Below are 25,228 nucleotides of genomic sequence, written 5' to 3' on the forward strand. Positions count from 1 at the left end.
GGCCGGAGGGTACGAGGCCCCCTAGACCTGGTTAGAGAGAGCTGGGAAGGAACATTCCAGGCCAATGAGCAGCCTATCCTTAAATATGTAGAGAAGATGAGGGAGAGGATGAAGAGAGTAGCGCAGCTGGCGCAAGGCCATTTAAAAGGAGCCCAGGCAAGACAAAAAGAGTGGTACGATGCCCACGCTCAGGATAGGAAGCTGAACGCAGGACAGAAGGTGATGGTGCTAATCCCAATGAGACGGAATAAACTTCAAGCCACCTGGGATGGCCCATACAAAGTGGTGAGGCAGGTAGGGCCGGTTAACTATGTAGTAGCGCTGGATGATGAGGAAACCTGGCTGAAAACCTTCCACATCAATCGACTAAAAGGTTATGTGGAACGGCAAGTGGCAGCAATGGTGGTGTGTTGTCCCCCCATGGGTCCCACAGAGGTAGACCCCCTACTGGAGATGATAGGGGAGGTGAGAGAGGAAAAGGGGGTGGAGACAGTGACAGTGGGGACGCAGCTAGGAGAGGGACAGAGGCAGGAAATGAGGGAGGTACTGGAGAAGGAGCAGGCCCAATTTACCTGTAAGCCCGGTCGTACCCACCTAGCCACCCACCATGTAGACACGGGGGAGGAGAAGCCCATAAGGCAGGTAGCATACCGCATGACCCCCGCTGTACTGGCCCAAGTACGGAAGGAGATAGAGGAAATGCTGGCCTTAGGAGTAATTAAGAAGTCAAATAGTCCATGGGCTGCAGGGGTGGTATTGGTCCCGAAGAAGGATGGGACCACCCGCTTCTGCGTGGACTACCGTAAACTAAATGAGGTCACCACCACTGATGCTTATCCCATGGCCCGAATAGATGAGCTACTAGACAGGCTAGGGGCAGCCAAGTTTGTGTCAACTTTGGATCTGAGTAAGGGCTATTGGCAAATTCCCCTCACCCCCGAGGCTCAGGAGCGGTCAGCCTTTATAACCCCACTGGGATTGTTTGAATGTACGACAATGCCGTTTGGGATGAAAAATGCTCCAGCCACATTCCAACGGATGGTTGATGACCTGTTGGGGGGGTGTCAGGAATTTGCCCAGGCTTACTTAGATGACATTGCCATCTTCAGCCAGACGTGGGAGGATCACTTAGTGCAGGTGTCAGAGGTCCTGAGGAGAATCAGGCAGGCAGGGTTGACCATTCGCCCAGACAAATGCTTCATGGGCATGGCAGAAGTGCAATACTTGGGGCACCGTGTTGGTGGGGGAATCATACGACCTGAACCGGCAAAAGTAGAAGCCATTGTTCAGTGGCCCCGACCCACCAACCAAAAGCAAGTACGAGCGTTCCTCGGGATCGCAGGGTACTACAGAAAATTTGTGCCGCAGTATAGCACTGTTGCCAGGCCCCTGACTGACTTGACAAAGAAAAAATACTCTAGACGTATAGAATGGACCCCAGAGTGCGAGGGAGCCTTTGACGCTCTGAAGGCAGCATTGACCCAGTCCCCAGTGTTAGCAGCCCCAGACTTCAAGAAACGATTTCTGGTACAGACAGATGCTTCAGGGTGTGGACTCGGTGCTGTGCTCAGCCAAGTGGGGGAGGATGGGCATGAGCACCCAGTAGTTTATTTATCCCGAAAGCTGGTGGATAGAGAGGTAGCCTATGCCACCATTGAAAAAGAATGCCTGGCCATAGTGTGGGCCCTAAAGAAATTACAACCCTACATTTATGGGCAAGAGTTCACAGTAATTACAGACCACAACCCCCTTTACTGGTTACAAAGATCTGCTGGGGAAAATGGGAGGTTATTACGGTGGAGTTTAGCATTACAAGGTTATAACTTTACTATCTCGCACAAAAAGGGAAAAGACCACTCAAATGCGGACGGACTCTCCAGAAGAGAGGAGGAGAACCCTTCATTAAGGAACCCACCGTGCCAAGGAGAACATCTGGAGCCCGACCACCAGACTCCAACTGTCCCCTTGATTTAATAAGGGGGAGGTATGTGACAGACCCGGGCCTTATATTGAGAATATCGTGCCAACCCGGTCTGTCCTCAGTGGGCCAATTGAACAACCATGGCCCACTCTGTTATTAAATGCCGCCCGGTGGCCAGATCTGTTATTACTGTGGTGTCCAGAGAGGGAGGGGAGAGGCAGCTCACAGGAAGTGTGAATCAGCTGTGGACCCTGTGACATCAAAAAGTAGTGGAACGGGTTAAAAAAAGGAGGGTCAGGACCTTATCTAAAATCAGTAGGGGGTCTCTCCCTGTTTGCTAACTATTGTTCTAGCAAGTCTGCAACACAGTCTGAATGGCACCATCACAGCAAGGGGTGACCACTGATGTCATGCACTATTTCCACCCCGGTTACCACCCAAACTCTTCACACCACCAATCACAAGAGGACAGTGAGTGGGGGGGGGGTGGTGAGAAGGGACCAAAAAGGAGCTGTCTGGGGGATGGGGGTTGTTGTTGGAGAATCTGGAGACAGCAAGGACCTGTTAGAGAGTAACCGTATTCTCGCAGGGCCTTAAAGGAATGCTTGAGGCAGGAGCTTCTTGACAGAGATCGGACAGTGTACCTCTAGGACTGATTCTGTTACCACTCCATCGGGAGACACTCGCAGATTCTGGGGAATTGGTGAGCCTACATCCGTAGGGAGACTGATATCCAGGGTCCCACCAAGCTGGTGGAGAGTTGGCCGAGCGGCTGGGAGCAGCAAGATACACAGACCCACCTTAAGGATCAGAAACCCTGGCCCACTTGGATTGTCAGCTGTGGATTTTATTACCAGGAGTTTGGGCCTGCTAGGACTCTGTGCTTGGAGGTAACCTGCTGGGGATTTTGTTGGGGAGTTTTACTTGCACTGGTGATTTTCTGACACTTGATATATTTGGCGGGGGGAACAAGTTTCTCCTTGGGGAGCACTGTTGTATTTTACTAAGTGTGTGCACTTTGTTTAATAAAAGGGATTATTATTTCTTTCCTGTCTCCTTACCTGTGTGACCTGTGAACCTAGAGGACCGGGTATCTAGAGAGCTTTGGTAATAACCCCGGTGTCCTCACAGACACCATCAGGATTAAATAACAAATGTATATTTTACAATATATTCTCATTAATTAGGGCGTTAATGACACACTGAAAATTTTTTGGGATTTATAAATAGATCTGCACATGTTTATGTTTAAGACCATATTGGGAATTATGTCCAAAAATGGAAATAAATAAATTAAATATAGGTAAAAACATATAAACAATTGTATGGAATGTGAGTGGAAACCGATGTATAGGAATCTTTATGGTAAAGACACTGTATGTTGAGCTGATTATTGTTTTTATTTTTTGGCAAATGTTGGAAGGAATGCACTCCCCTATGAGAAAAATATCAGTGTAATGAGGCTCATTGAGAAATTTGATAGTCCGAATTCACGGAATCGCTGGCATTCTATTGGTCAGTCGATGGTTTATTAGGCACACATATCCCCTAATGAAGTCACAGGATGTGACGAAACACGTTGGGACCAGGGACCAATTGAAACAACCCACATAGCGGACCACGCCCCTTTGACGTCACGGAGTCTCCTTTTGTGCTTTAAAGCCCGGGACGGGTGATTACATCTGGGACGCGAGTGTGTGCTACTACCGTGACTTACAAGGAGTGAACGTGGAACTAAATAAAGATACCTTTAGATGAGCCCATTCACAGTTAAAATGTGAGTGTTTTTAATCTTTTATTGAAGATTAAACAATGGAATGTTTAATATGATATTACACTGTGAGTGTTTTTCCCTCTTTCTTTTCCTTATCCTATATGTAATATCATCGGTGAGGAGAACATAAGGAACTTATACAAAGAAAGAGTGGTGGTGAATATAACGGATTTGACATTATTATTATGGTTGTAAAAACTTTGTCATCAAATGGTTTTATGCATATAGAAGTGGCATAGGAATTGATGCACCTTATTACTGAGAGTTTTAATTTCAAATATTGTTGTTATCCTTGTGTGTGTATATTTTCCCCCTACTTGCACCCAGCCTCTTCTTAGCATTTTTTGGATTCATTGTTTTGGAGTGAACAGGCTTATCTCCATGTGAGGCAGTGGCAGCATCCTGCATTCCCTTCCCCAAATTCCCTGGAGAGCGCTAACCGACCAATATTTGCTGTAATGTGGTTATTCATGTTTCTGGGTCCCATCGAACTTTAAGCTCTGGCCGTCAAGATCTGTTGTTGATCATCACGCTGTTGAAAAGAAGTTTCGGCTGTTGTCATTTTAAAGCCCAGCGGAGATGAACATCTGGTACAATTAATTACTTTGTTTGGATATTTAGACACCATCTATACTCTCACCTTCCTGTGAATATCGTTAGGGGAAGGTAACCAACAAGATGGACATATTGAAAAACATTTAAATTTTGTTTTATGGACTTTTATTTTATATCTTCTTATTTCTATATCCTTTGGATGATTTTGTTTCACATATTTTTATTAGAGTTCCTTTTTTCTCTATAGAAACAGGGCCGGTGCTAGGGTTCTCGGCGCCTAGGCAAAATTTCAAGGTACCACCCCCTGCCAGTGATCATGTGTGAGTGCGGGCGCGGCCCGGGCGCATCCATTAAAAAAAATCCAAAACTGGAGGCGCCATTCTGCCGCTGTACTCTGTCCCAAACACCGCTGTAAAAAGAGAAAAGGAATGTAATAGATGGAATACTAAATAGGCAAAGTCCAATCCAAAGAGATACCAATCAAATGAATGTCCAAAACAAGAAAAACTCCCGTCGGGATAAAATGTATACCAAATAGGTAATTCAAAATGTGCATGCACAAGTGATAAAAGGTCCGTAATAGTGAAAAATAAATGAAGTACTTACAAATGAAAAAAGATAAAAAGGTCCCTCATGAAAGTGGTGACAGTCCAGGATCTTTACAAACATAAAGAAGCCCCATATGATAAGTTTTTTCTTTCAAATGAATGCGGTGCACCGCTGACTCCGGCCCGTTGAATGGGTCTTCTGTGATTTCCTGTGATTTGGAACGCAACGTGCGTTCCAAATGCCAAATTTCCGGTTTGTTCGGCTGGGACACAAACTTGCGCTCGCGTTCTGCTGTAGGTGATGTAACTGTAAAGTTCTCTTCCTCACCAAAACACCGCTGACTAGATTAGAAAATGTAGTCAGTGGCGCCCTGCAGGTAGCGGCGCCCTAGGCAACTGCCTATGGTTGCCTAATGGAAGTGCCGGGCCTGTATAGAAAGCGCCTATATTCTATTTCCATATTTTTTTAGCATAAACCAGCTGGATTGGTTCCTAAGTATATAGTAGCACCTGTGTGTCTTAATGATTTTTGGTATTTTGCAGAACATGTAGCAGCATTTGGTATGTAATATTCATTTGCACATGAAAGACTGCTGAGTTACAGAAATATGCATAAAAGCATAGTCAAAAGCAGCACATAATATGTATGCAAATCATAAGTGTTCTTTGTTGGTTGCAAATGTTGTGAGGTGTGTGTATAATTTTCCATTTGTCATCTGTGTATTGTGTCTACAAAAATCAGTTATATAAACAAAACATATTGTGCCATCTACATGAAAACCAGAAAATGCTCATATGCAGCACAATTAATTTTGTGCCCTGACACATAATTTTGTTAATAGAGTGTATAAAATTTAGAGTTGGGCCCCAAAATTAATTTTGCAACAATTTTGTAGCACATTGTCTTTTTTGTCAAACAAATGTGATACAAAAGGGACAATTTTGTAATACAAACCAGAAATTCACTATATGAACTTGGAAAAATATATGGAAGTGAACTAATGAAAAGCTGGAACACAGAGTGAACAGTTTCCAACAGTCCTGATTTTTGTGTGGCATTCCTGTTTTTCGACACCCAGAAAAGCATAGCTTACCAAGAGTAGAGGTTTTGAGAATTTCATAATGACCATTATATAATTCTGCCATTTTCTACTATTTGTTACTTTTATTTATTATTTATGCTCTTTCTTTAAATTGGGAGCTGCAGATTTTTTTTACACATTTATTAAACAGTTCTAAATTAATGTTGTTCTAAATTGTCACAAAGTGAGACATTCTAAGATAAAGTGTAAATGTTGTAACTATGTTGCTCATCCATGACATCAACATTTCAACATTTGTCACAGGGAGTCAATCGAAAAGTAGGAAATGTTGCAAGACTGTGGGTAATTATGGTGTAAAAGACAATAAAAAAGAAAAGAAAATAGAACATTTTTACACAAAAGATACTTTTCTAAATATAACCATTTGTTTATACTTAGGATTGCAAGGTAAGCTAGTGTTAAACATGTCAGGCCTAATTCATTAAGGAAAGTAAATGACGATACGTACCATATTTTTCATAAAATTTTTCTGCGCAAGCAGAGACCTATCGCATGTACTATACACAAGTGGACACAAGTGCATGCAATACATGTTCTAACGCAAATAACACTTCCGGCAGCCTACGGTTTCAATGGCGGAACGGCGGAGGGTAGGGGCACATGCGCGTAGGCAATGTACAGTAGGGCAAGCCAAGGTCAAGTGCACGCACATCCATCCATATCATGCTCTGGGCATCTCTGAGGTACGTGATTTTTAGCAGTATCACTTGAACCAGCTACAGGACAGGTGCAAGTGCCGTCTGATAGTAATAACGGTCACCTATGCATGCCAAAACATGTGTTTGCAATTATGATCAACTGTATAAATGCATTTTATGTAAAATAAGGATTAATAACATCCTGATATATGTATTTCACGGGGGAAAGCAATTAAAAAAAATAAAAGCTTTTTTTTTATTTTCAGTATTGATTATATTATTAACAGGTGTTAATGTTTTTAACAATGTGACTTTACATTGCACATACGCATTGTGCGTATCCTGCAGGGTGTTGTGTCTGGCTGCATACGGCATGTGCCGTGGAGGCAGAGCGTGCTTATATCTGTATTCAACTCAAACGTTTCTTGAGATTCTCTTCTTGTTAAATACAAGCGTATCCACGTGCAATATCCGTCCATTTTTTTAAAAAGGGCAAATTCCGTTCACTTTGCGTTTCATAATGAATCAGACCCGACATGTGAAATTAACTGCATGACTTTAAAGTGCCACTAAATACCCCAAAAAATTTTTTCAGATAAGAACCGTGAAGGTAAAATGCAGTGTTAAGTGTTCAGCTGCTATTCAACTGCAGCATTACCGCCACACTCTACTACAGACAGCTGAAGCTCCTCCCACATTTGTAGGACAGTATCCTGATGAGACATGACACATGTCAAAAAAGTTAGACTGAGTTGCTTTGATATCACTAATCCTGCTCCCATGTTGGAATCAGCCTATTCAACCTGCAAAGCAATTCTACCTAGCTACACCTGACTGTCTGCTTGTTTCTTTATTGGCAGCCTGCTGTGGAGAAGTGAGAGAGAGACTGGTGGACATATTTAGTTAAGTAATAACACTCCAGTTATTACATGTATATTATCAGTACTACATAGTCATGTCAAATAGTGGATTCACTTCCACTTTAACTGTTAGCATTTTACAGTCATACAATTAGGTGCATATACTGTATAAGTGGCTGTGGAGAAAAACTGTTTTATTTTTTTTCCATACACACACTCTGCTGGTTTTAGGCTCCTAATAAGGAAATCTTTTCAGATTTTTCTTGAATTTTGTAGAGAATTAACAAACTGCTCTAAAATAAGTGGGAATGGGTTTGCCCGAATGTGGATGCCCTGGGTGGACCAGCCAGGATTTGGCAGAATGGATCAGGGCTTATTGTGTCCTGATTATGTTTTTCTAAATCAGATTAATAAATGCACCTTAAAGCTCTTTTGAAGCGAGGTCAAATTACTTACGTAATTAGTTGCCTCGGCAAGTTTTTAATAATAAATCATGGTGATAAATGGCTATATAAAATCAACCCTCTCCCCAGTAGACCTGTTAGTAAGTGTGCAAGAATCCTTATACTATTATGTTAAGTATATGACCAGGGCATGTGTGACACAATTCAGCAACAACGTTTGAGCCATTGTCAGATGTCAGATTTCAAATATCTGAGTGTCAGAAGGCTAACCAGTTATTGATTTTGAAAATAATGCAAGCAAGTATTTTGGTGCCTGTAGCTGATTTCAATTCCAATCTTAGTAAATGTAAAATTGCATTGAAAGACTTCACATTTAATTAAATGATTATCAGGCTTATTTCTTAATATTCAGCAATAGCACTAGTTTTCTATTGCCGCTTAACGCTTAGAAAACGTCTTATCTCTTTAATTTATCAATAAAACCTTGCAGAGGCGTGCATGACGTGCATGACGTGGCTTGCCGAATCACGTATCAGCAGTGAAACTGGACTGGGACTTCCAGCTCCACTTTGTACAAAAAATCCCCTATCGCCATCCTGACATGGCATTAACGATAGGAGGACAGTGGCGATACAAGTTAAAGTGAATTTCCCATGCATTGAGGAAGCTTTCGCCTGACAGACCTGGTTAAAGCAATCGGTGGAAATACCAGCCAAAAGCTATGACTGGCAGGGAGCATTTGATAGGATAGGGGGAAGCCCAATCTATGGCGAAAACACCCAGTTTTTCATTTTCTAGGAAAAGTTGGTATAAACTCTATTCTGACTTAAACACACAGGGCCTGATTCATTAAGGAATCAAAACTCAGACACATGCCGTATTTTGTATAAAATTTCTCTGCACTTCTTCAGAAATGGACTGAGTGACTGAATGCAAGTGCACGCAATTTATCTTCAAGCGCAAAGGACATTTCCGACAGCCTACACTTCATGGGCGGAACGGGGAGGGGAAGGGGCGTATACACATAGTCAATGTACAGTAAGGGCATGCCAAGCTCATAACTGTAAAAATGCAACTGTAAGAATGCATTTTATGTACAGTAGGCATTAATAATGACCTAATAAATGTAAAAAAAACCAACTTTTTTTCCCCCAATTCATTTTTAGGAATGATTATATTATTAACAGGTGTAAATGTATTTAATATTTTTTTTCATGTACAATAGAGAAGAATAACATACTGAAATATGTATTTCATGAAGGGGGGGAATGAGAAAAAAACTTTTTTTTACTTATATTATTAGCAGGTGGTAATGTTTTTAATAAAATAAAAATCCTGTGCGTTCTGATGGGACTTTATAGATACATATTCATTGTGCGTATCCTGCAGTGTGTTGTGTCTGACTGCAAGTGCCCTATCATCATCATCATCATCATCATCATCAACATTTATTTATATAGCGCCAGCAAATTCCGTAGCGCTTTACAATTGGGAACAAACATTAATAAGACAATTCTGGGTAATACATACAGACAGAGAGGTAAGAGAACCCTGCTCGCAAGCTTACAATCTATAGGACAATGGGAGTTAGAAACACAAGGGCACGTGCTACATCATATTGCACAATGGACCAGCTAGAACGCAAAGGTAAAAGTATTGAGTGGGCTGTGTGTGTTGCAATGTTGGTCAGAGGGTTGTTGTCTTGCGTTAGCTGTGTAGAGGATGGTAATAGGGTAATCTAGGGAAATTAAGATGGGGGTTGAGGAATATAATAAGCTTGTCTGAAGAGGTGGGTTTTCATTGAACGCTTGAAGGTTTGAAGACTAGAGGAAAGTCTTATTGTGTGTGGGAGTGAATTCCACAATGTGGGTGCAGCCCGGAAAAAATCCTGTAACCGAGAATGGGAGGATGTGATGATAGGTAGAGTGTACCTATACACGTGTTTAGCTAGAAACATTTCCTCAGATCCGCTTGTATTTGAATACTGCGTACTTGTGTGCAATTTCCATCCAATGCAAAAACAAAAATGCAAATTGTGTTCTTTGATGAATCAGGCCCACATATTGCAATATGTATTTGAATCATCAAAGTCCTGGAAAACTATAAATAAACTTTACACAATCAGCATCTAATATGCATGGGATTGATGAGCAGGAGGAATACGTGGGTACATCGGTTATTCATTTCTTACGTTTAATTCATACAAACTATACACAATTAATTTGAACTGAGCTAGAATGTTTTATCAGCGGCGTACATATAGACATTCCCCCAAACTATTATGATTTTTTTTATTAATATACAAAGTATAAACCGTGAAAAAATACTGTGATTGGGAACTGGACATCTCTAAAATGTTACTTGGCTTTCAGTAAGGTTTAAGGTTTCCATATTTTGCAACTCACCAACTGATTTTCAAACACACAATTATTGTGTGCACAATACATTACGTTACATTACTTTCATCCCGTCCCCATTGTGGAATATGTTTGATAAATAAATAAAAATGGTATATTACAACTTGACTGCTGTGTTATTCCATCAAATAAAAGGCATTTTACATCAAAAAACTATTTTCTGTCACAGGTACAATACAGTATATAACAGTTTAAATCCCCCATTAGGGTATTTGTTGGAAAAACAAGGGTAACTTTAAAAAGACAAATTGTCGCTGTGACCCTAATTAAATGGCAGAGCTGTGTAGGGAAGTGAAGAATCGAGGACAGTAAACGTTCACAATATGAGTGAAAGAGAAAATAATGGGAAGTGAATATATAGTGTTAGAATCACACCCAGCTTGTCTGAATTTAAGTTTGGATGAATGGACTCACTAATCTCTACTCATATGTCATCTTTGCATGACATCCAGCTTGTCATGAGAGTGCATCCCACATGCCTTGTCATGTTTTAGCCCATATACCTCTCTCATTTTAGATGGATCCCTGTATATCACTATAATTTCTAAAACTATAAGGAGAAACACTAATCTTTCACTAATCTGTAAAATGAATTGAAGGTTAAACTAATAAAGGGTATAAAAATGCCTTTCTCTTACACAATGACCCAACTTGACAAGCTAGTTCCAGTATTACCGAATTAAATCTGAACTTATTTTAAATAAAATGTCTTATTAATCACTACAGTAACAAATAACATTGAAAATATGCTGGTCAATCACAGAAAATGTTCAATTTTCTTATGCGCTTAATATCCACTTTAGTCCAATTAGTGGATATGGTTGATTATGTTTTCTTTCAGTCTGCCAGCAATAGAAAATGAATTTACAACAATCCCCAAAAATTTTGTGCATGAAAAATGATGCTACATCCCACTAATCTACATGTGTTACGACCTGCCACTGGCATATATACAATATAACTGTATCTTAGCTACTGCAATGGAAACAAGTTACCAGCCATTACCTTCTGAGATGATGTTTAGGACCTCAGCAGCTGTCCTATTCTTGCTTTAGGCAGTATGATCTTTATTCAACTAAGTCCTGAAAGCGGAAGGTAGAAAAGAGGAAACCAAAGCACGGAAATAATGAGGAAAGAACTGCTTCACAATAAAATTACTATATGAAAACCCTTCCCTTGACTTAAGTAATGCACATTTACACATATACATTTCCATTACAGCTCTAACTTATTGAACTGGAGGAATGAACAGGGCTCTAGTAGTTTTCAAGACTAAAAATAAAAACAAAAAAGAGATTAACAGGCGTTAGAGTAAAAAGAAGAAAATGATATAGCTTGGATGTAGCAATATGACAGATAAACAATATAGGTATGAAATAAGAATTACATGTATGTGATATGGAGGCTGAGGGTCTAAATAAAAAAGATTGTCTTTATTCTCACAGACCATATTGCTAAAATTATAAAACCATGATAAAAATAACACCATACAGAATCGCTTGTGCATGAAGTAAAACAGTATCTGGATGAGGATAATAATAATGTCCAGGAGTGGTGGTTGGATGCTGTCCGTATTATTGAGTCAATAGCGTAAACCAGTATTGCATAGATCGGTTTAAAGCTGATTAACATAGGAGAATCGATACTTGCGATTAGTCCTGGTATTGAGAAACGAAGCGGCCAGTGGATAAACAGTCTATTTCCAACAAGAAAGTTGCACAACAGATGCGGTCCCGTATGGTTCCAGTCGAGTGAGAGGCGTGCGTTCCACATTGTATGTGGACAGCTTAAATTTAAAGCGGCGCTGCCTTGTAAAGGGAAGTTTCCTTTTACAAGGCAGCGCCGCTTTAAATTTAAGCTGTCAAGTCGCCGAACTCCCGCGAGTTGACAAAACCGGACGATAATACATTTACCCCTTGGTTTCTTAACATGTGTTTTAATCACATTTAATTGTATGACATGGTTTATTGTGATGCATTTAAAACACATTTTCATTGTTAAGATACCCATTGATGTAACATGTAGCAAAGTTGTGACCATATTCAAATCCAAGCATATCTCAAGATATGTTTCAGTTTGAATCTGGGTGTAAATACACTCTGCCTACACAGTACTTGCTGTACGTAGACACACATAACAGAATGCAGTTTACAAACCTATGTATAATGAGAGGTCACATCAAAATGCATAATGAAAATTGATAATGAAATAAAATAACTACTACCTCTTTTTTCAACTAAATACTAGCGGGGGCCTCTTTTGATCCTGTTACCACCTGGGCTAAGATTGTGGTGATCCCAAAACCTGGTAAGGACCACACTGTGTGCACTTGCTATAGACTGATATCACTTTTCAACGTCGACCTGAAGCTCTACACTAAAATACTGGCCACTAGGATAAATCCGCTCCTGCCATCCCCCATTCATCTCGACCAGGTGGGTTTCATACCAGGTAGGCAGGGCCCGAATAATACCAGGAGGACCAGTGACTTGATACATTCCATCCACAGTTGTAAAATCTCCTCCCTGATAAATGCACTGGACGCCGAAAAGGTGTTTGACGGCATCTCTTGGTCATTTATGGGTGGAGTCCTCAAATTGATGGGCATCTTTGGTAGATTTTTGATATAGATCCCTATTGGCTATCATTTCTGCTAATGGCATTACCTCGACAACATTTGGGATTTCAAATGGCTGGCGGCAGGGGTGCCCCCTCTTGACGCTCACTTTCGCCCTTATGATAGAACCTTTGGCTGCCAGGTTTCGTGCTAACCAACAGATCTCTGGTATTAAAGTACATACCACAGCGCATAAGCTGGTGCTATATTCCGATGCTGTTGTACTCTATGTTGTTAACTCGGTTACCTCCACCCTCTCCTTTCTGGCGAACTTGATTTATATGGCTACTTTTCTGGTTCTAAAATCAATCCAGATAAAACAGAGGTTCTGGACTGTTACATATCCAGCCCAGATAAATATTCCTTGGAACAGATCTTCCACTTTAATTGGCGACACCAAAAGATAAGCAACCTCGGAATCTATATTACCAACTGAGTAACACCAACCCAAGTTAAATCTGATTTAACACGTTGTCTCACTGTCTCATCTTCTCGATAGGCCACATCAACGCAATCAAAATGAACATACTCCCCAGGCTCCTCCACCTGTTACAGACCCTTTCTGTCCACGTCTTTTCGAACATATTCAAATTCCTCCAATTCTCAACTTCACAGCTTATCTGGTTGGGTAGTTGCCTTCGAGATCGCCTTAAGGTTCTACAGAGGTCCTCACAGAGTGGTGGCCTAGACATCCCAGACTTTAGACAGTACTACCATTCTGCCCACCTTGCTCAGTGTGTCCTCTGGTGTTGCTCTAACTCCCGTTGGAATTGGTTCAGCATTGAAGCTGAGGGTCAGGGTTTGCTCTCTCCCGTGTTTATCCTATGGCTCCCACGGGCCAGCCTCCCGAAACAGGCTTTGCTCCACCACACTGTCTCTCACTCCCTGACAATTTGGTACTCATTCTCTCAGAAATATGACCTGTCTCCCCAACCCTCCCAGGTCATTACACTTTTTAATTCCCTGGACATTCCACCATGCCTCACACCCACTATGTTCACCCCAAGCAAGGGGTTAGATTTTTAAGCGACATCACTCACACTTATCTCTTCCCCCAGTTTTATTGTGGGAAGAGATATCTAGGATAAAATTAATGCCCCTGCCAAATTTTGCTACCAATATCTACAAATTTGTAATTTTCACAACGCAATCAAGCTACGGCTCACTGCTCATCCTTTCACCTCTTTCGAATCCCTCTGTCTGCATCAGTCCTCAATGGGAGGTTTACACTCTAATTGGAGCTCTGCCCTACCATGCAGGGCCAGACTGACCCCCATGAACTGGCCTGGTAGAGAGACATTAGGGTGGCTCTTGATGCTGATAATTGGTGTGAGTTTCCATATGCTGTAAAATTAAATAAAATATCTACAAAGTTTTATATCGCTGGTACTACGTGCTAACTCACCTCCAAAAACATGCTATCCAATGCTTCAGACCTATGCTGGAAGGGCTGTTCCTTGGAAGGGACATTCATTTATATTTGGAGGAACTATCTAAAGCTGGCTTGTTTCTGGCTTCATTTGTCCAAGAAATCAGTGTCCCCATGGATCCTAAACTCTTTCTTCTTCCGTTAGGGATCCTTGCAGCCAAAATAAACTCATCTGACATATCTTAACGGTGGCCTTATGCCAGCTTGCAGCTGACTGTTAACAACAGAACCCTCAAATCTTTAATCAATCAGCATGGCATAGTGTGATGAAGGGGGGCTAAGTGAAGGGGGGAAAAGCAGCATGGAGGGTGCAGTGTGATTATAAGGAGGCACTGCATAGTGATGATGAAGGGGCACAGTAATATGTGTGTGATGGAACACGGGCCTTGTGGAAATTTAGTTTGTGTGAGAGATAGGTGGTGGCTAATTAATAGGTGCTAGTTTGTGAGGCGATGGTGGAGCAATTTAATAGTGGGGACTATTAATTTAAGATGGGGTGGTTTGGGGGCTATTGAATGTGGAGGTGAGTTTATTTATTAAATGTGAATATGAATTATTTAATGGCAGTGATGGCTGTAGGAAATAGGTATATTTATGAAATGTAAATACTATTAATTGTAATTTGTACAGAGTCCTGACCTGCCACTGTAGCCTGTGAAACAGTAATGGGAAGACAAAAAATGTATAGGAAAGTGATATGAAGTAAAGGACATTTGATAACACTATTTGGATAAATCACAATAAAAAAAATTACAGCAAAATCTATTATTGCTGGAAGCAAATTGTGAATCAGCTCCATATAGGGGAATAAACCTTCGGGCTCACATCGTATCTATCATGGGGGGTGGAAGATAGAGAACAACTAGATCCCTTCAAAGCAAGCCCTGCGAAGGGTAGCCAGTGTGGAGCAAGCAGAAGGCATCACATATGTGAGGATGTCACACATTATATAGAGCCCATTTTAAAGTGCTCTCTCAGGCAATTAAGAGCCATCAAGTTCAGTCAGTGAATCTACTTGGTGGCAACTGTAGCAGCTTCTTACCCCTGTCAACTCCATGGGCTAGATTTACTAAGCTGCCGGTTTGAAAAAGTGGGGATGTTGCCTTTAGCAACCAATCAGATTCTAGCTATCATTTTGTAGAAGGTACTAAATAAATGAAAGCTAGAATCTGATTGGTTGCTATAGGCAACATCCCCACTTTTTCAAACCCGCAGCTTAGTAAATCTAGCCCCATGTCTCAAACACGAGATATGATCAATGGGGCTACATTTAAGTTGATGATTCATGGAGCCCACTTCAAGGAAATATATGGCCACCGATAAGATTTTCAAATCTAGTAGAATGAGCTGTTGTCATCTACGCTTTCTTGATGGATGTTGGGAAATTCACTCTTTGAACATATGGATAGGTCTCAAGAGCACTGTAGAACATGGATTATGAATCCGTTTTCGCATTTAAATCTGTATCAAACCTTATAGATCCTATTTGATCCTGCATGTTTGAAAGTTATTCTCTCACAAAAAGCAGGCCCCAAGATGAGGCTGCAATGAGGCCTTGCAAACAGGCCAAAAAAGAATATCTGTTCTAATCATATTTATCTAGTGGAGGTACGTGGTGACAGACTGAGGGGGGGTAAGACATGGATTTGCCACTTGTAATGTGTTTATAAGGCTTGCATTTTCTGTGAGCTGTGTGATCTATGCAGGACAAGCTTCCCGATCTAATGGAGAGCTGTAATCAGGGCCTGATCAGCCAACAGGCTGACCAGGCTGCAGCAGCGCTGTTTAGTTGAAAAAAAAATCCTTTTTTTTTTTGCCCGAATCCACCCACCCGTCCCCTCCCGCCCCACCCCGCCCCCAAATTCCTACCTTATGCGGTCCACCCATGTGTATGGAGTCCACCTATGACTCCATACACATAAGCTGCAGAGGGCATAAAAATTATAAATTGGCTAAGGGCTGGGGGTTTAATGAACTGACTGTCAGGGGTTCATAGATGTTAGTGTATGATTGTAAATCATTTTCATATCTTTTATTATCTATATATGCCTGTACTAAGGGGTTGTTTTATTTTATCATAATGGAGTGTTGTAATCATTCAGGGTTTGTTAACATTTTGCATTTTTGCACATTTTCAATACAGGACCCCAAGGTTCCAGCAGCCAACTGACAACAATACGTCAAGAATAAGCAAGAGAGGACATCAGGTAGTCTACGCTGCAAGATCAGGTAAGAGAGAACAGCAAAATCTGTCTAACATTGAATGTGGATTTTTACTTAAGTGACATTTTAATGTGTTTTCAAACTGTAGGCCTGATTCATTAATTTAAGGAATTAAAAAAATAAGTAAGTTTTCACTTGAAGAAAACCATGTTACAATACAAGGGGTACATATTAGTTTATTATTTTGCACATAAGTTAAATACTGGCTGTTTTTTAATGTTACACACAAATACTTGCTAGCTAAATGTTTACACTGCAATTTAAAGTTGACCTAGGACATGACCTACCCTAACTATAAACCTGACCTTACATTTTAATTTACACCCCCCACCAATGCAACATGGTTTTGCCCACGCGCAAAGTTACAATTTTTGGGGGATTTCCTTTCCTCAATGAATCAGGGCCTGTGAACAGCAGTAGTGAAGGATTTGCGTTTATTGATGTCAATAATAATATATATATATATATATATATATATATATATATATATATATATATATATATATATATATATATATATATATACATACACACACATACACACACACACTGGTAAAGTGGGCTGGTAGACTGTCTACTGCCTTAATTGTAAAACTGTTCTAAGTTTCCACTTTGAACACTGTGTATAAATATAGAAATATAGGTATTGGCTGGGGCGGAAGGCGCGCCGCCAGGGGGGGGGGGGGGGCAGCAACCGTTGTGTTAGCCTGGGGCGGCTGGAACCCTTAATCAGGCCCTGGCTGTAATGTCAGTGCTAGGGGCAAAAACTAAAAAATAATTGCTTATGTGTAAGTTGCCTGCCGAAGTCAAAAAGGATTTATACAAATTTAAATATTGTGAGGGGTGTGCAGCTGAAGAGGACTGAGCACAAGCTTAAGTGACTGCCTGTGTCTTTCAGAGATACGCTCTACTTCTCTGTGGCCAGAGCAAGCTTCCCGTCACACCTCCAAGTGAACCAGTAGAAAAGAAACAGCTCGATCCACGGATGTCTCAACCTGTAAAGCAGAAAGACCATTAAATTAGTTGCTGGTGAGATAAAGAGAGCAAAGGAGGATATCATTAGCAATTTAGCAGTGATCGGAGAGATGTGAATGAAAAAGAAACAGAAAGGGGCGAAAAAATGGGTAAGTAGCAGTGATGAGGCATTAACAAAGGAACAGAAAAGATGGGGAGCAAGTGGATATAAGTGAGATGGAGCAGAGGGACTGATAAAATCAGTGAACAGCAGATAGAGAAAATATGTGGTAAGAGAGACATGGTAAATGATCAGCAAGAGGGAGAACAGGTGTAGAGAAAAGGTGAGAACCTACTGGGGAAAGGAAGAGAAGTAGTGGGAAACAAAGCTAAAGGACAGAGATTGTGGAGGAAAAAGGGACAAGGAGGGGAACTAAAGGGACACAAGAGGAGGTGGCTGGTGGAGAAAAGCGTTACAGAGGGTAGAATAAAAAGAAGCTATGAGAAAAAGAGAAGTACAGTTATTTTGTTAGTTACTAAATCAGACATTCAGTCCGTCAAAAGAGGAACAGGGAGAGAGTGAGAAAAATCTATTATAGCATTGATTAAATAGAGAAATAAAAAAGAGTTACTGACAGCTGGACTGATAGAAAAGAAATTGCAAAAAAAGAGAGATAAAACAGAAAAATTTAGAGACACAAGAAATTTTGTATTAAGAAAGTGAGTTATCTAAACAGTTAGTGACAGGATTTCTGCTTGGTGAAGACAGATTTAGTCAGAACCAAGATCTAGATAAGGAAACAAACTGACAGGTAGCACATTAGAGTGAATGAAAGCACCAGAGGAAGTATTAGAGATTGTGAGGTAAAATAGATAATAGCAAATATAGATCAGTCTTAGTAGAAAGTAGAACAGGGAGAGATAGGTAAAGTGATAGGAGGATTGAGGCACCAGGACAATAGTGAGACTTTAACCGCCACTGGTCCAGCGTTCAGCAAAGGGGTCACTATGGCCAGCTACCACATTCCGGAATTGACCAGTGCGATCCGAAATATTTACGTCCTGGCTGGGTGAAACACTTTGTGGTAAATTTATCAAGCTGCAGGTTTGAAAAAGTGGAGATGTTGCATATAGCAACCAATCAGATTCTAGTTATCATTTATTTAGTACAGTCTACAAAATGACAGCTAGAATCTGATTGGTTACTATAGGCAACATCTCCATTTTTTCAAACCTATAGCTTGATAAATTTACCCCTTAAACGTTAGGCCCGAACGGAGAGAGGCTAATTAAACAAATTGCTTACATTTCAAACTAAGAATTGCATATAGCTAGAACTGAAGAGAAACAAAAAGTAAACACTATATAAAACTGAAAAGTGAATATATATTGAATATGTATTTAACCATTGCCAGCCACAGCTTGGTCAGCATGGGTCACAATTTACCAAGGAAATCAGGCCAGCAAATATACTAAATGAGCACTTGGGGGCAGATTCCATTCCTCACGTTGTGTACAAAAGCTGACACTCACTCGCCCTGGGGTCTGTCACTTTGTCTCCCAACTTCTACATTGTCTTTCTCAGGAGCTCCCCTTACCTCTCAATATGAGGCCTCCCTGTCTCGCTTCTAACCACGTCCCTTATATTAGATAAGAGCATCACACAGCTTACAGGTACCAGACTCTTTGAGCTCCGGTGTTCTGTCTTCCAATTCTCTATTCTTTAGGCAGGTTGATTGGACTGTCTCAAGCTTGGCATGACCACAAATGTACTTGATGTGTCTGCAGGGCTGCCGAGGGGGGAGGGGGAGGGGGTACTAGATACCCGGGCCCGGGCATGCCAGGGGGCCCGACCCGGGCCCTAGCGCCTGCATCCCTCCTCTCTGCTCCATTCAGTCTGAATGCCGGGTGTAACGTCATCATGTCACGCCCAGCATTCAGACAGAATGGAGCACAGGGGAGCAGGGAAGACCAAGAAAGAAGAGAGAAGAAAAGGAAAAGGTAAGTAAAGGGAGGAAACTGGGGGGGGGGGGAATGGTGATGGCACAGAGGGGTTAAAAAACGGGGTGGCATGGCACAGATGGGTTAAAAAACGAGGGGTGGCAGCATGACACAGAGGGGTTAAAAAACGGGGGGGGGCAGCATGACACAGAGGGGTTAAAAACGGTGATGGGCAGCATGACACAGAGGGGTTAAAAAAATGAGGAGGGGCATGGCACCGAGGGGTTAAAAAAACGAGGGGGGCATAGCACACAGGGGTTAAAAAATGGGGGGGGCAGCATGACACAGTGGGGTTAAAAAACGAGGGTGGGGCATGGCACAGAAGGGGTTAAAAAATGAGGGGGGGCATGGCACAGAGGGGTTAAAAAATGAGGGGGGGCATGGCACAGAGGGGTTAAAAAACGAGGCTGGGGCATGGAACAGAGGGGTTAAAAACAAGGGGGCATGGCACAGAGGGGTTAAAAAATGAGGGGGGCAGCATGACACAGAGGGGTTAAAAAATGGGGGGCATGGCACAGAGGGGTTAAAAAACGAGGGGGGGCATGGCACAGAGGGGTTAAAAAATGAGGGGGGCAGCATGACACAGAGGGGTTAAAAAAATGGGGGGGCATGGCATATAGGGGTTAAAAACGGAAAAACGGGGGGGCATGGCACAAAGGGGTTAAAAAATGAGGGGGGTATGGCACAGAGGGGTTACAAAACAGGGCAGCATGGCACAGTGGGGTTAAAAAACAGGGGAGCATGTCACAGTGGGGTTTAAAAATGGGGGCAGCATGGCACAGTGGGATTGAAAAAGGGGGGGGAGCAGCATAGTATAGTGTGATGAAGGGGAGCCAGGTGAAGGGGGCAAAAGCCGCATGGAGGGCGCAGTGTGATCATAAGGCATGGCGATGATGAAGGGGCACATTGCTGTAATGTTGGAGCTGGAGGAAGGCCTAAATATTAATTGTGGGTGGTATTAATTTAACGCCAGGGTTGTTTGGAATGATCTAAATGTAGCCATTTTTTCCAAATAGGGCCCCCAGCATTCCAGGATCCAGACAAGCCGCAACTAAAGAAACCTGCAGCCACAGGTGGTGAAAGTGAGAAGAACAGGTAGGAGAGAGCAGGACAGTATGTGAAATGTTGTGATTCTAGTAGGGACAATGGCAACTTTTGGTGAGTGTTGTGCCCAATGTAAGGTCCAGGCCAAGACTGAACTCTTTGTGTACACACTGCATTCTTTGTATACTACACTGTGGTGCTAGATGTCCTGAAAGTCAGGAGTGCTTGGACATATGTGACGCTCCGGCGAATTCAGAGCCTAGTGATTTTGATGTGTTAGCCATGCCCCAATGGTGCATTTGCCACGCCCCCAAACGCATGACCACACCTCCGTTTTTTGTTTTTTTTAGCATACTCGACTTTAAGGGGGGCCCCATGAATTTGATGTACCGGGGTCCTGAATTCCTCTTGGCAGCCCTGTGTGTCTGTCTATGACTCTTGCTAGTAACCCCATCTGAACTAGTAACACCATAACACTTTGGTCAGCATACCTCCAAATGGCCACTAGATAAGTCAGGCTGTATCGATGGCCTTGAATTTGTACAAAAATCCACTTAAAAATTGTTTAGACAAATCTTTCATTATGCAAAATACTAACAAATTATGTATCATAAAAATATTTTAAAACTTCACCTCAGTCAGTCAGTTTACTGTATGTACAGGAGGCAGCGAGTCAGGTGGGATTATATCAAAATAATTATATTACTTATTTCATATATATTCTAGTTTTAGAGCAGCGTGTAAGTTTACAGTATACAAATAGTTTTTCATTTCTCTCTTGTATTTGAACAGGAATAGTTGCAATGTTGCTATATTGAAAATAAGGAACTGGTACAGCAGACTAGGGCAAGTTCATTTGTAGTAATAATTTTCAGACTATTATCTAACTAAGGAAATGGGAGAAGGAAAACATGGTATTAGAGACATTCACATTAAAAAACAATATCTGACTTATACATACAGGGCCTGATTCATTAAGGAAAGTAAGGCAAAAAAAATGAGTAAGTTTTCTACTGGACAAAACCAAGTTACAATGCAAGGGGTGCAAATTAATTTATTATTCTGCACATAAGATATATACTGTCTGTTTTTTCACGTAGCACACAAATACTTGATAGTTTATTTAGACACTGAAATTTAAAGTTGATCTTGGACATGCCCTACCCCAACTATAAATCCGTCCTCAGATTTTAAATTTACCTCCCCCTCCAAAACAACATGGTTTTTCCAAGGATCAAAGTTACTCAATTTTTTTTGCCTTACTTTCCTTAATGAATCAGACCCCCCAGTGTGTAAGTGTCACACAGCTGATGACAGTCACAAGAACCACAGTGACTAAACACCAATAATCTACTGGAACACCAGAAGCGGAAATGACCAATGCATACAAGCCATTGAGAAAGTGCGTTTGTACAAAACGCTTTTGACCTCTTGGGAACTGTAAGAAACAAATACATAATATCCAGTTCTTTTAAGACTGTCATTGCCTGTGTGCCACTTACATGTAATGACACAGGAAATTCTGAAAGAATGGAAGGTTAAATACGGTGCACAGATTGTAGTCAAACACACCTGAAAAAGGATGCCCTTTTTGAACTAGATGGGGTACAAATAAATTGATATAGGGCATGGAAGATTTCAGTTATGAGGATAGACTGTTTCAGCTAGATTTGTTCAAACCAGAGAAGAGAAATATGATCACTATATACACTTAGTATCATTATATTAATCCACCATGCAGAGCCTAGGTTCCTAAAGTGTGCGCCGCGGCTCCCAGGGGTGCCGCGGCGCTGTCACAGGGGTGCTGTGGCCAGGAGGAGAAAAACAAAAAAAACGTACCAATCCGGCGGTGCCCAGGACCCAGAATCCTCCTCCCTTCTCACTGAATGTTGGGCGTGACGTCATCATTCCAGACATTCAGTGACAAGAGGCAGGAGAGAGGATGCTGGGTCCCAGGCACCGCCGAATTAGTAAAACAGAAGAAAAGACAGAAGAAATAGAAGAAAGAAGGTCAAGTATGGTGAGTAAAGAAACGGAGAGGAATGGTGATAGGAAATAGCAATGAAGGGGCAAAAGAATGAGGTAGGGGCAGAGCGAGTGGATGCAGAGTGTGTGATGAAGGAGGACACAGTGTGAGTTAGCTGTCAATTATTATTTGAGAGAAATATAATTGAGAAAAAATATATAAAACTATTTCTTTCCCCTGGATTTATGTTTATTATTTTTGCATACAACTAAATAAGTATTTCTGTCCTGACCTAAATACTTATTACGTTTTTTTGACCCAACTACTTATAAAACGTGACTGCTTGGTAATTATTTTGGAGGGGCGCCTTGAAAAAATTATGGAGACTCCAAGGGTGCCACGAACTGCGAAAGTTTGGGAACCACTGATACAGAGAATTCATTGGAAATCTGTTCTGAGGTCCCTGCAGAACGGAGATGGACAACCCGATATTCTTCAAGGGTTGCATGTGCACCCCTTTGACACTCAAAAGGGCCACACATTACCCTTGATCTCAATAATAAGTTAAAACAATACATTTTATCAAAGAAAAATAGGCATTATAATGTAGGCTAATTAAGCTATAACAAATAAATCTGACAATCCGAAGTGTTCTGGATGACCAGATTTCCACCAATTTATGAAAGTTAGGTGTGAGTCTGGAACAGGCACAAAACAATTCTGTAGAGAGGTATTCATCCATTATCCTGTCGTGCTTGCTGGGGTTGAAGGGTAATAATTGGACGAAGGTGGTAATCAATCATTTCTGTACAGTAAATTCAGTTGCATTGCGATTAATACGCAATGTAATTATTAGCATTCTGTTCGCAATTGCGTGCGTGCAACAATGTAAACGCTAGTTATAAATAATATCACTTTCATACACAAAATAGCAAGTCCAGAGATGTCATAAAAGAACCAGTTTAGAGGTAAGAGTCTGAAAAAGGACACTTGGCCACCTCAAAGAACAATGACCAGAAGAATCAACCAATGGGACGTTGAGTTCTTGGGAGGTCATGACCCATCGACCTATGAATGTGGAGCTTAATACTTTGTGTATCTTTGTGATGTCACTGCTTTTTACAAGTGTACAGTGTATAAATTGTTCACCTCTGGCTTTGGAAACCAGAGTGTTCTTATTGAAGCTTATGTTGGTGTCAACTGCGCTAGCGTATGCATACCAAACATTGCCGTTTGTGGAACCAAAAATTACACACAGCTCTGCAACACACTGATGCATAACAGGGCCTCCATAAAAAATGTTACCTTGATTTAAGTAAGTAGGAATTACACAGCTATTTCCTGCAGATGAGGGAGGGAGATAATGTGCTGAGGATCTCAAAGGGTCTGCTCGCACTTTGTGACCTGCTTGCACTGTGTGAAGGTTAGGTGGAAGTTGACCGTCCCGACAAAGAATACGCTCAAGTTCAGTCTTATTCTCTGATTTGTGACCTTTCAAGCTTCACCCACTGACCAGAAAGGGCCAGTGGGGCATGAATTAGGAATGAGCTGGGGGCTCCACGTGAAGGCTCAGGGGCCACCTGTTGCACTTCACTCCTGCAGGAAATACAAGGTCATCCCTTGCAATTGGAAGAAAATAGATGGAAACATTTTTTTACCCTCTTAAAAAAATTGGACTATGCATTGTTGTAATCTTTTTGCCATCATTTGTTTCAAGTATTTTTTTTCAGATGAAGGTTATGTTCTCTATTCACAGATGTATTTTTTAAATGTAAACAACGTCATAACTATTTAATTTGGCTTACATGAGGCAGTATGATCAGCATTTTATAAGACAATAGTTAAAATTAGTGGAGAGCAGGGGCGGACTGGCCACATGGCAAGTTTGGCAAAGAATTTAGAACTATGATGGGAAACCTGATACATTTCAAGGGCTCTTCAATCTTTACAAGGGCCATAAATTACCCTTAATGTTAAGAATGAAAAACAGCCTGTAAACGACCTCAGAATGCTCCTATCACTCAACCCAAAATTACACCACATGCTACTCAGGCTGCTATTGATCCACAGACTTCTTGTGGCCCAATGCTGATTCAGAGTAAATGGCACTTTATAATGTATTGTACAATCTATGCTAAACTGTTTTATATTAGGTGTAAAATTATTATGGAGTATCACTGTCCCTGTAATGTATTATGTGTATCTAATCGTATATGGTTATCTATTATTTTTTCCATTTGCTACTAGCTCCTCGTTTACAGTCATAATTGAACCCCAAATGCCACTAAATTACCTCTAACGCAAACCTCAAACTCTCATTCTCATTGAGTACTTCACTCCATATTTAACTTACAATTACAATGACAAAATAAAACCATTTATTTTGGCTTCAGTCAGAATGGAACTCACAGCCCCACATTACAAATGCAACTACCGCTAAACCAAACCCACATCCTCATTAGGTTCTTAACTGTATTTCTTAAGTCAAAAATAAAAGTTAATGTGACTCTCAAAATGACTCAAAAATATGCAGCAAGGACAATTCAGGACCAGTGCATCAACCTGTGTTAGATACAATTAAAATGGGGGTAAGAATTATATTTTTATTTTAGAATAAATATGCACAAAATTACTGAAAAATCCATATTTTTAGGGGCTACACACAGTTACTTCATGAAAAATTCAGTTATTTTGTTTGTTATGAATTTGTGAGGCATAGAGAACAGTTTATTTTGTTTAATTCATGATCACATACTAAACAGTCTTTAGTTGCA

The 25,228-nt window shown here is 41.1% G+C and overlaps 1 protein-coding gene across 1 annotated transcript in view; it reads right to left on the bottom strand.

Moving 5' to 3' along the window:
- Positions 1-11,312, bottom strand: part of ITGB2 (integrin subunit beta 2) — a 94,483-nt gene extending 83,171 nt beyond the window's left edge. The window contains exon 1 of the mRNA XM_075180254.1: positions 11,226-11,312. The gene's annotated coding sequence lies outside the window, so the exon portion shown is untranslated. The remainder of the gene's footprint in view (positions 1-11,225) is intronic.
- Between the last annotated feature and the right edge of the window lie 13,916 nt (positions 11,313-25,228).

Source organism: Mixophyes fleayi, chromosome 7, assembly GCF_038048845.1.
Source record: "Mixophyes fleayi isolate aMixFle1 chromosome 7, aMixFle1.hap1, whole genome shotgun sequence".
NCBI lineage: Eukaryota > Metazoa > Chordata > Amphibia > Anura > Limnodynastidae > Mixophyes > Mixophyes fleayi.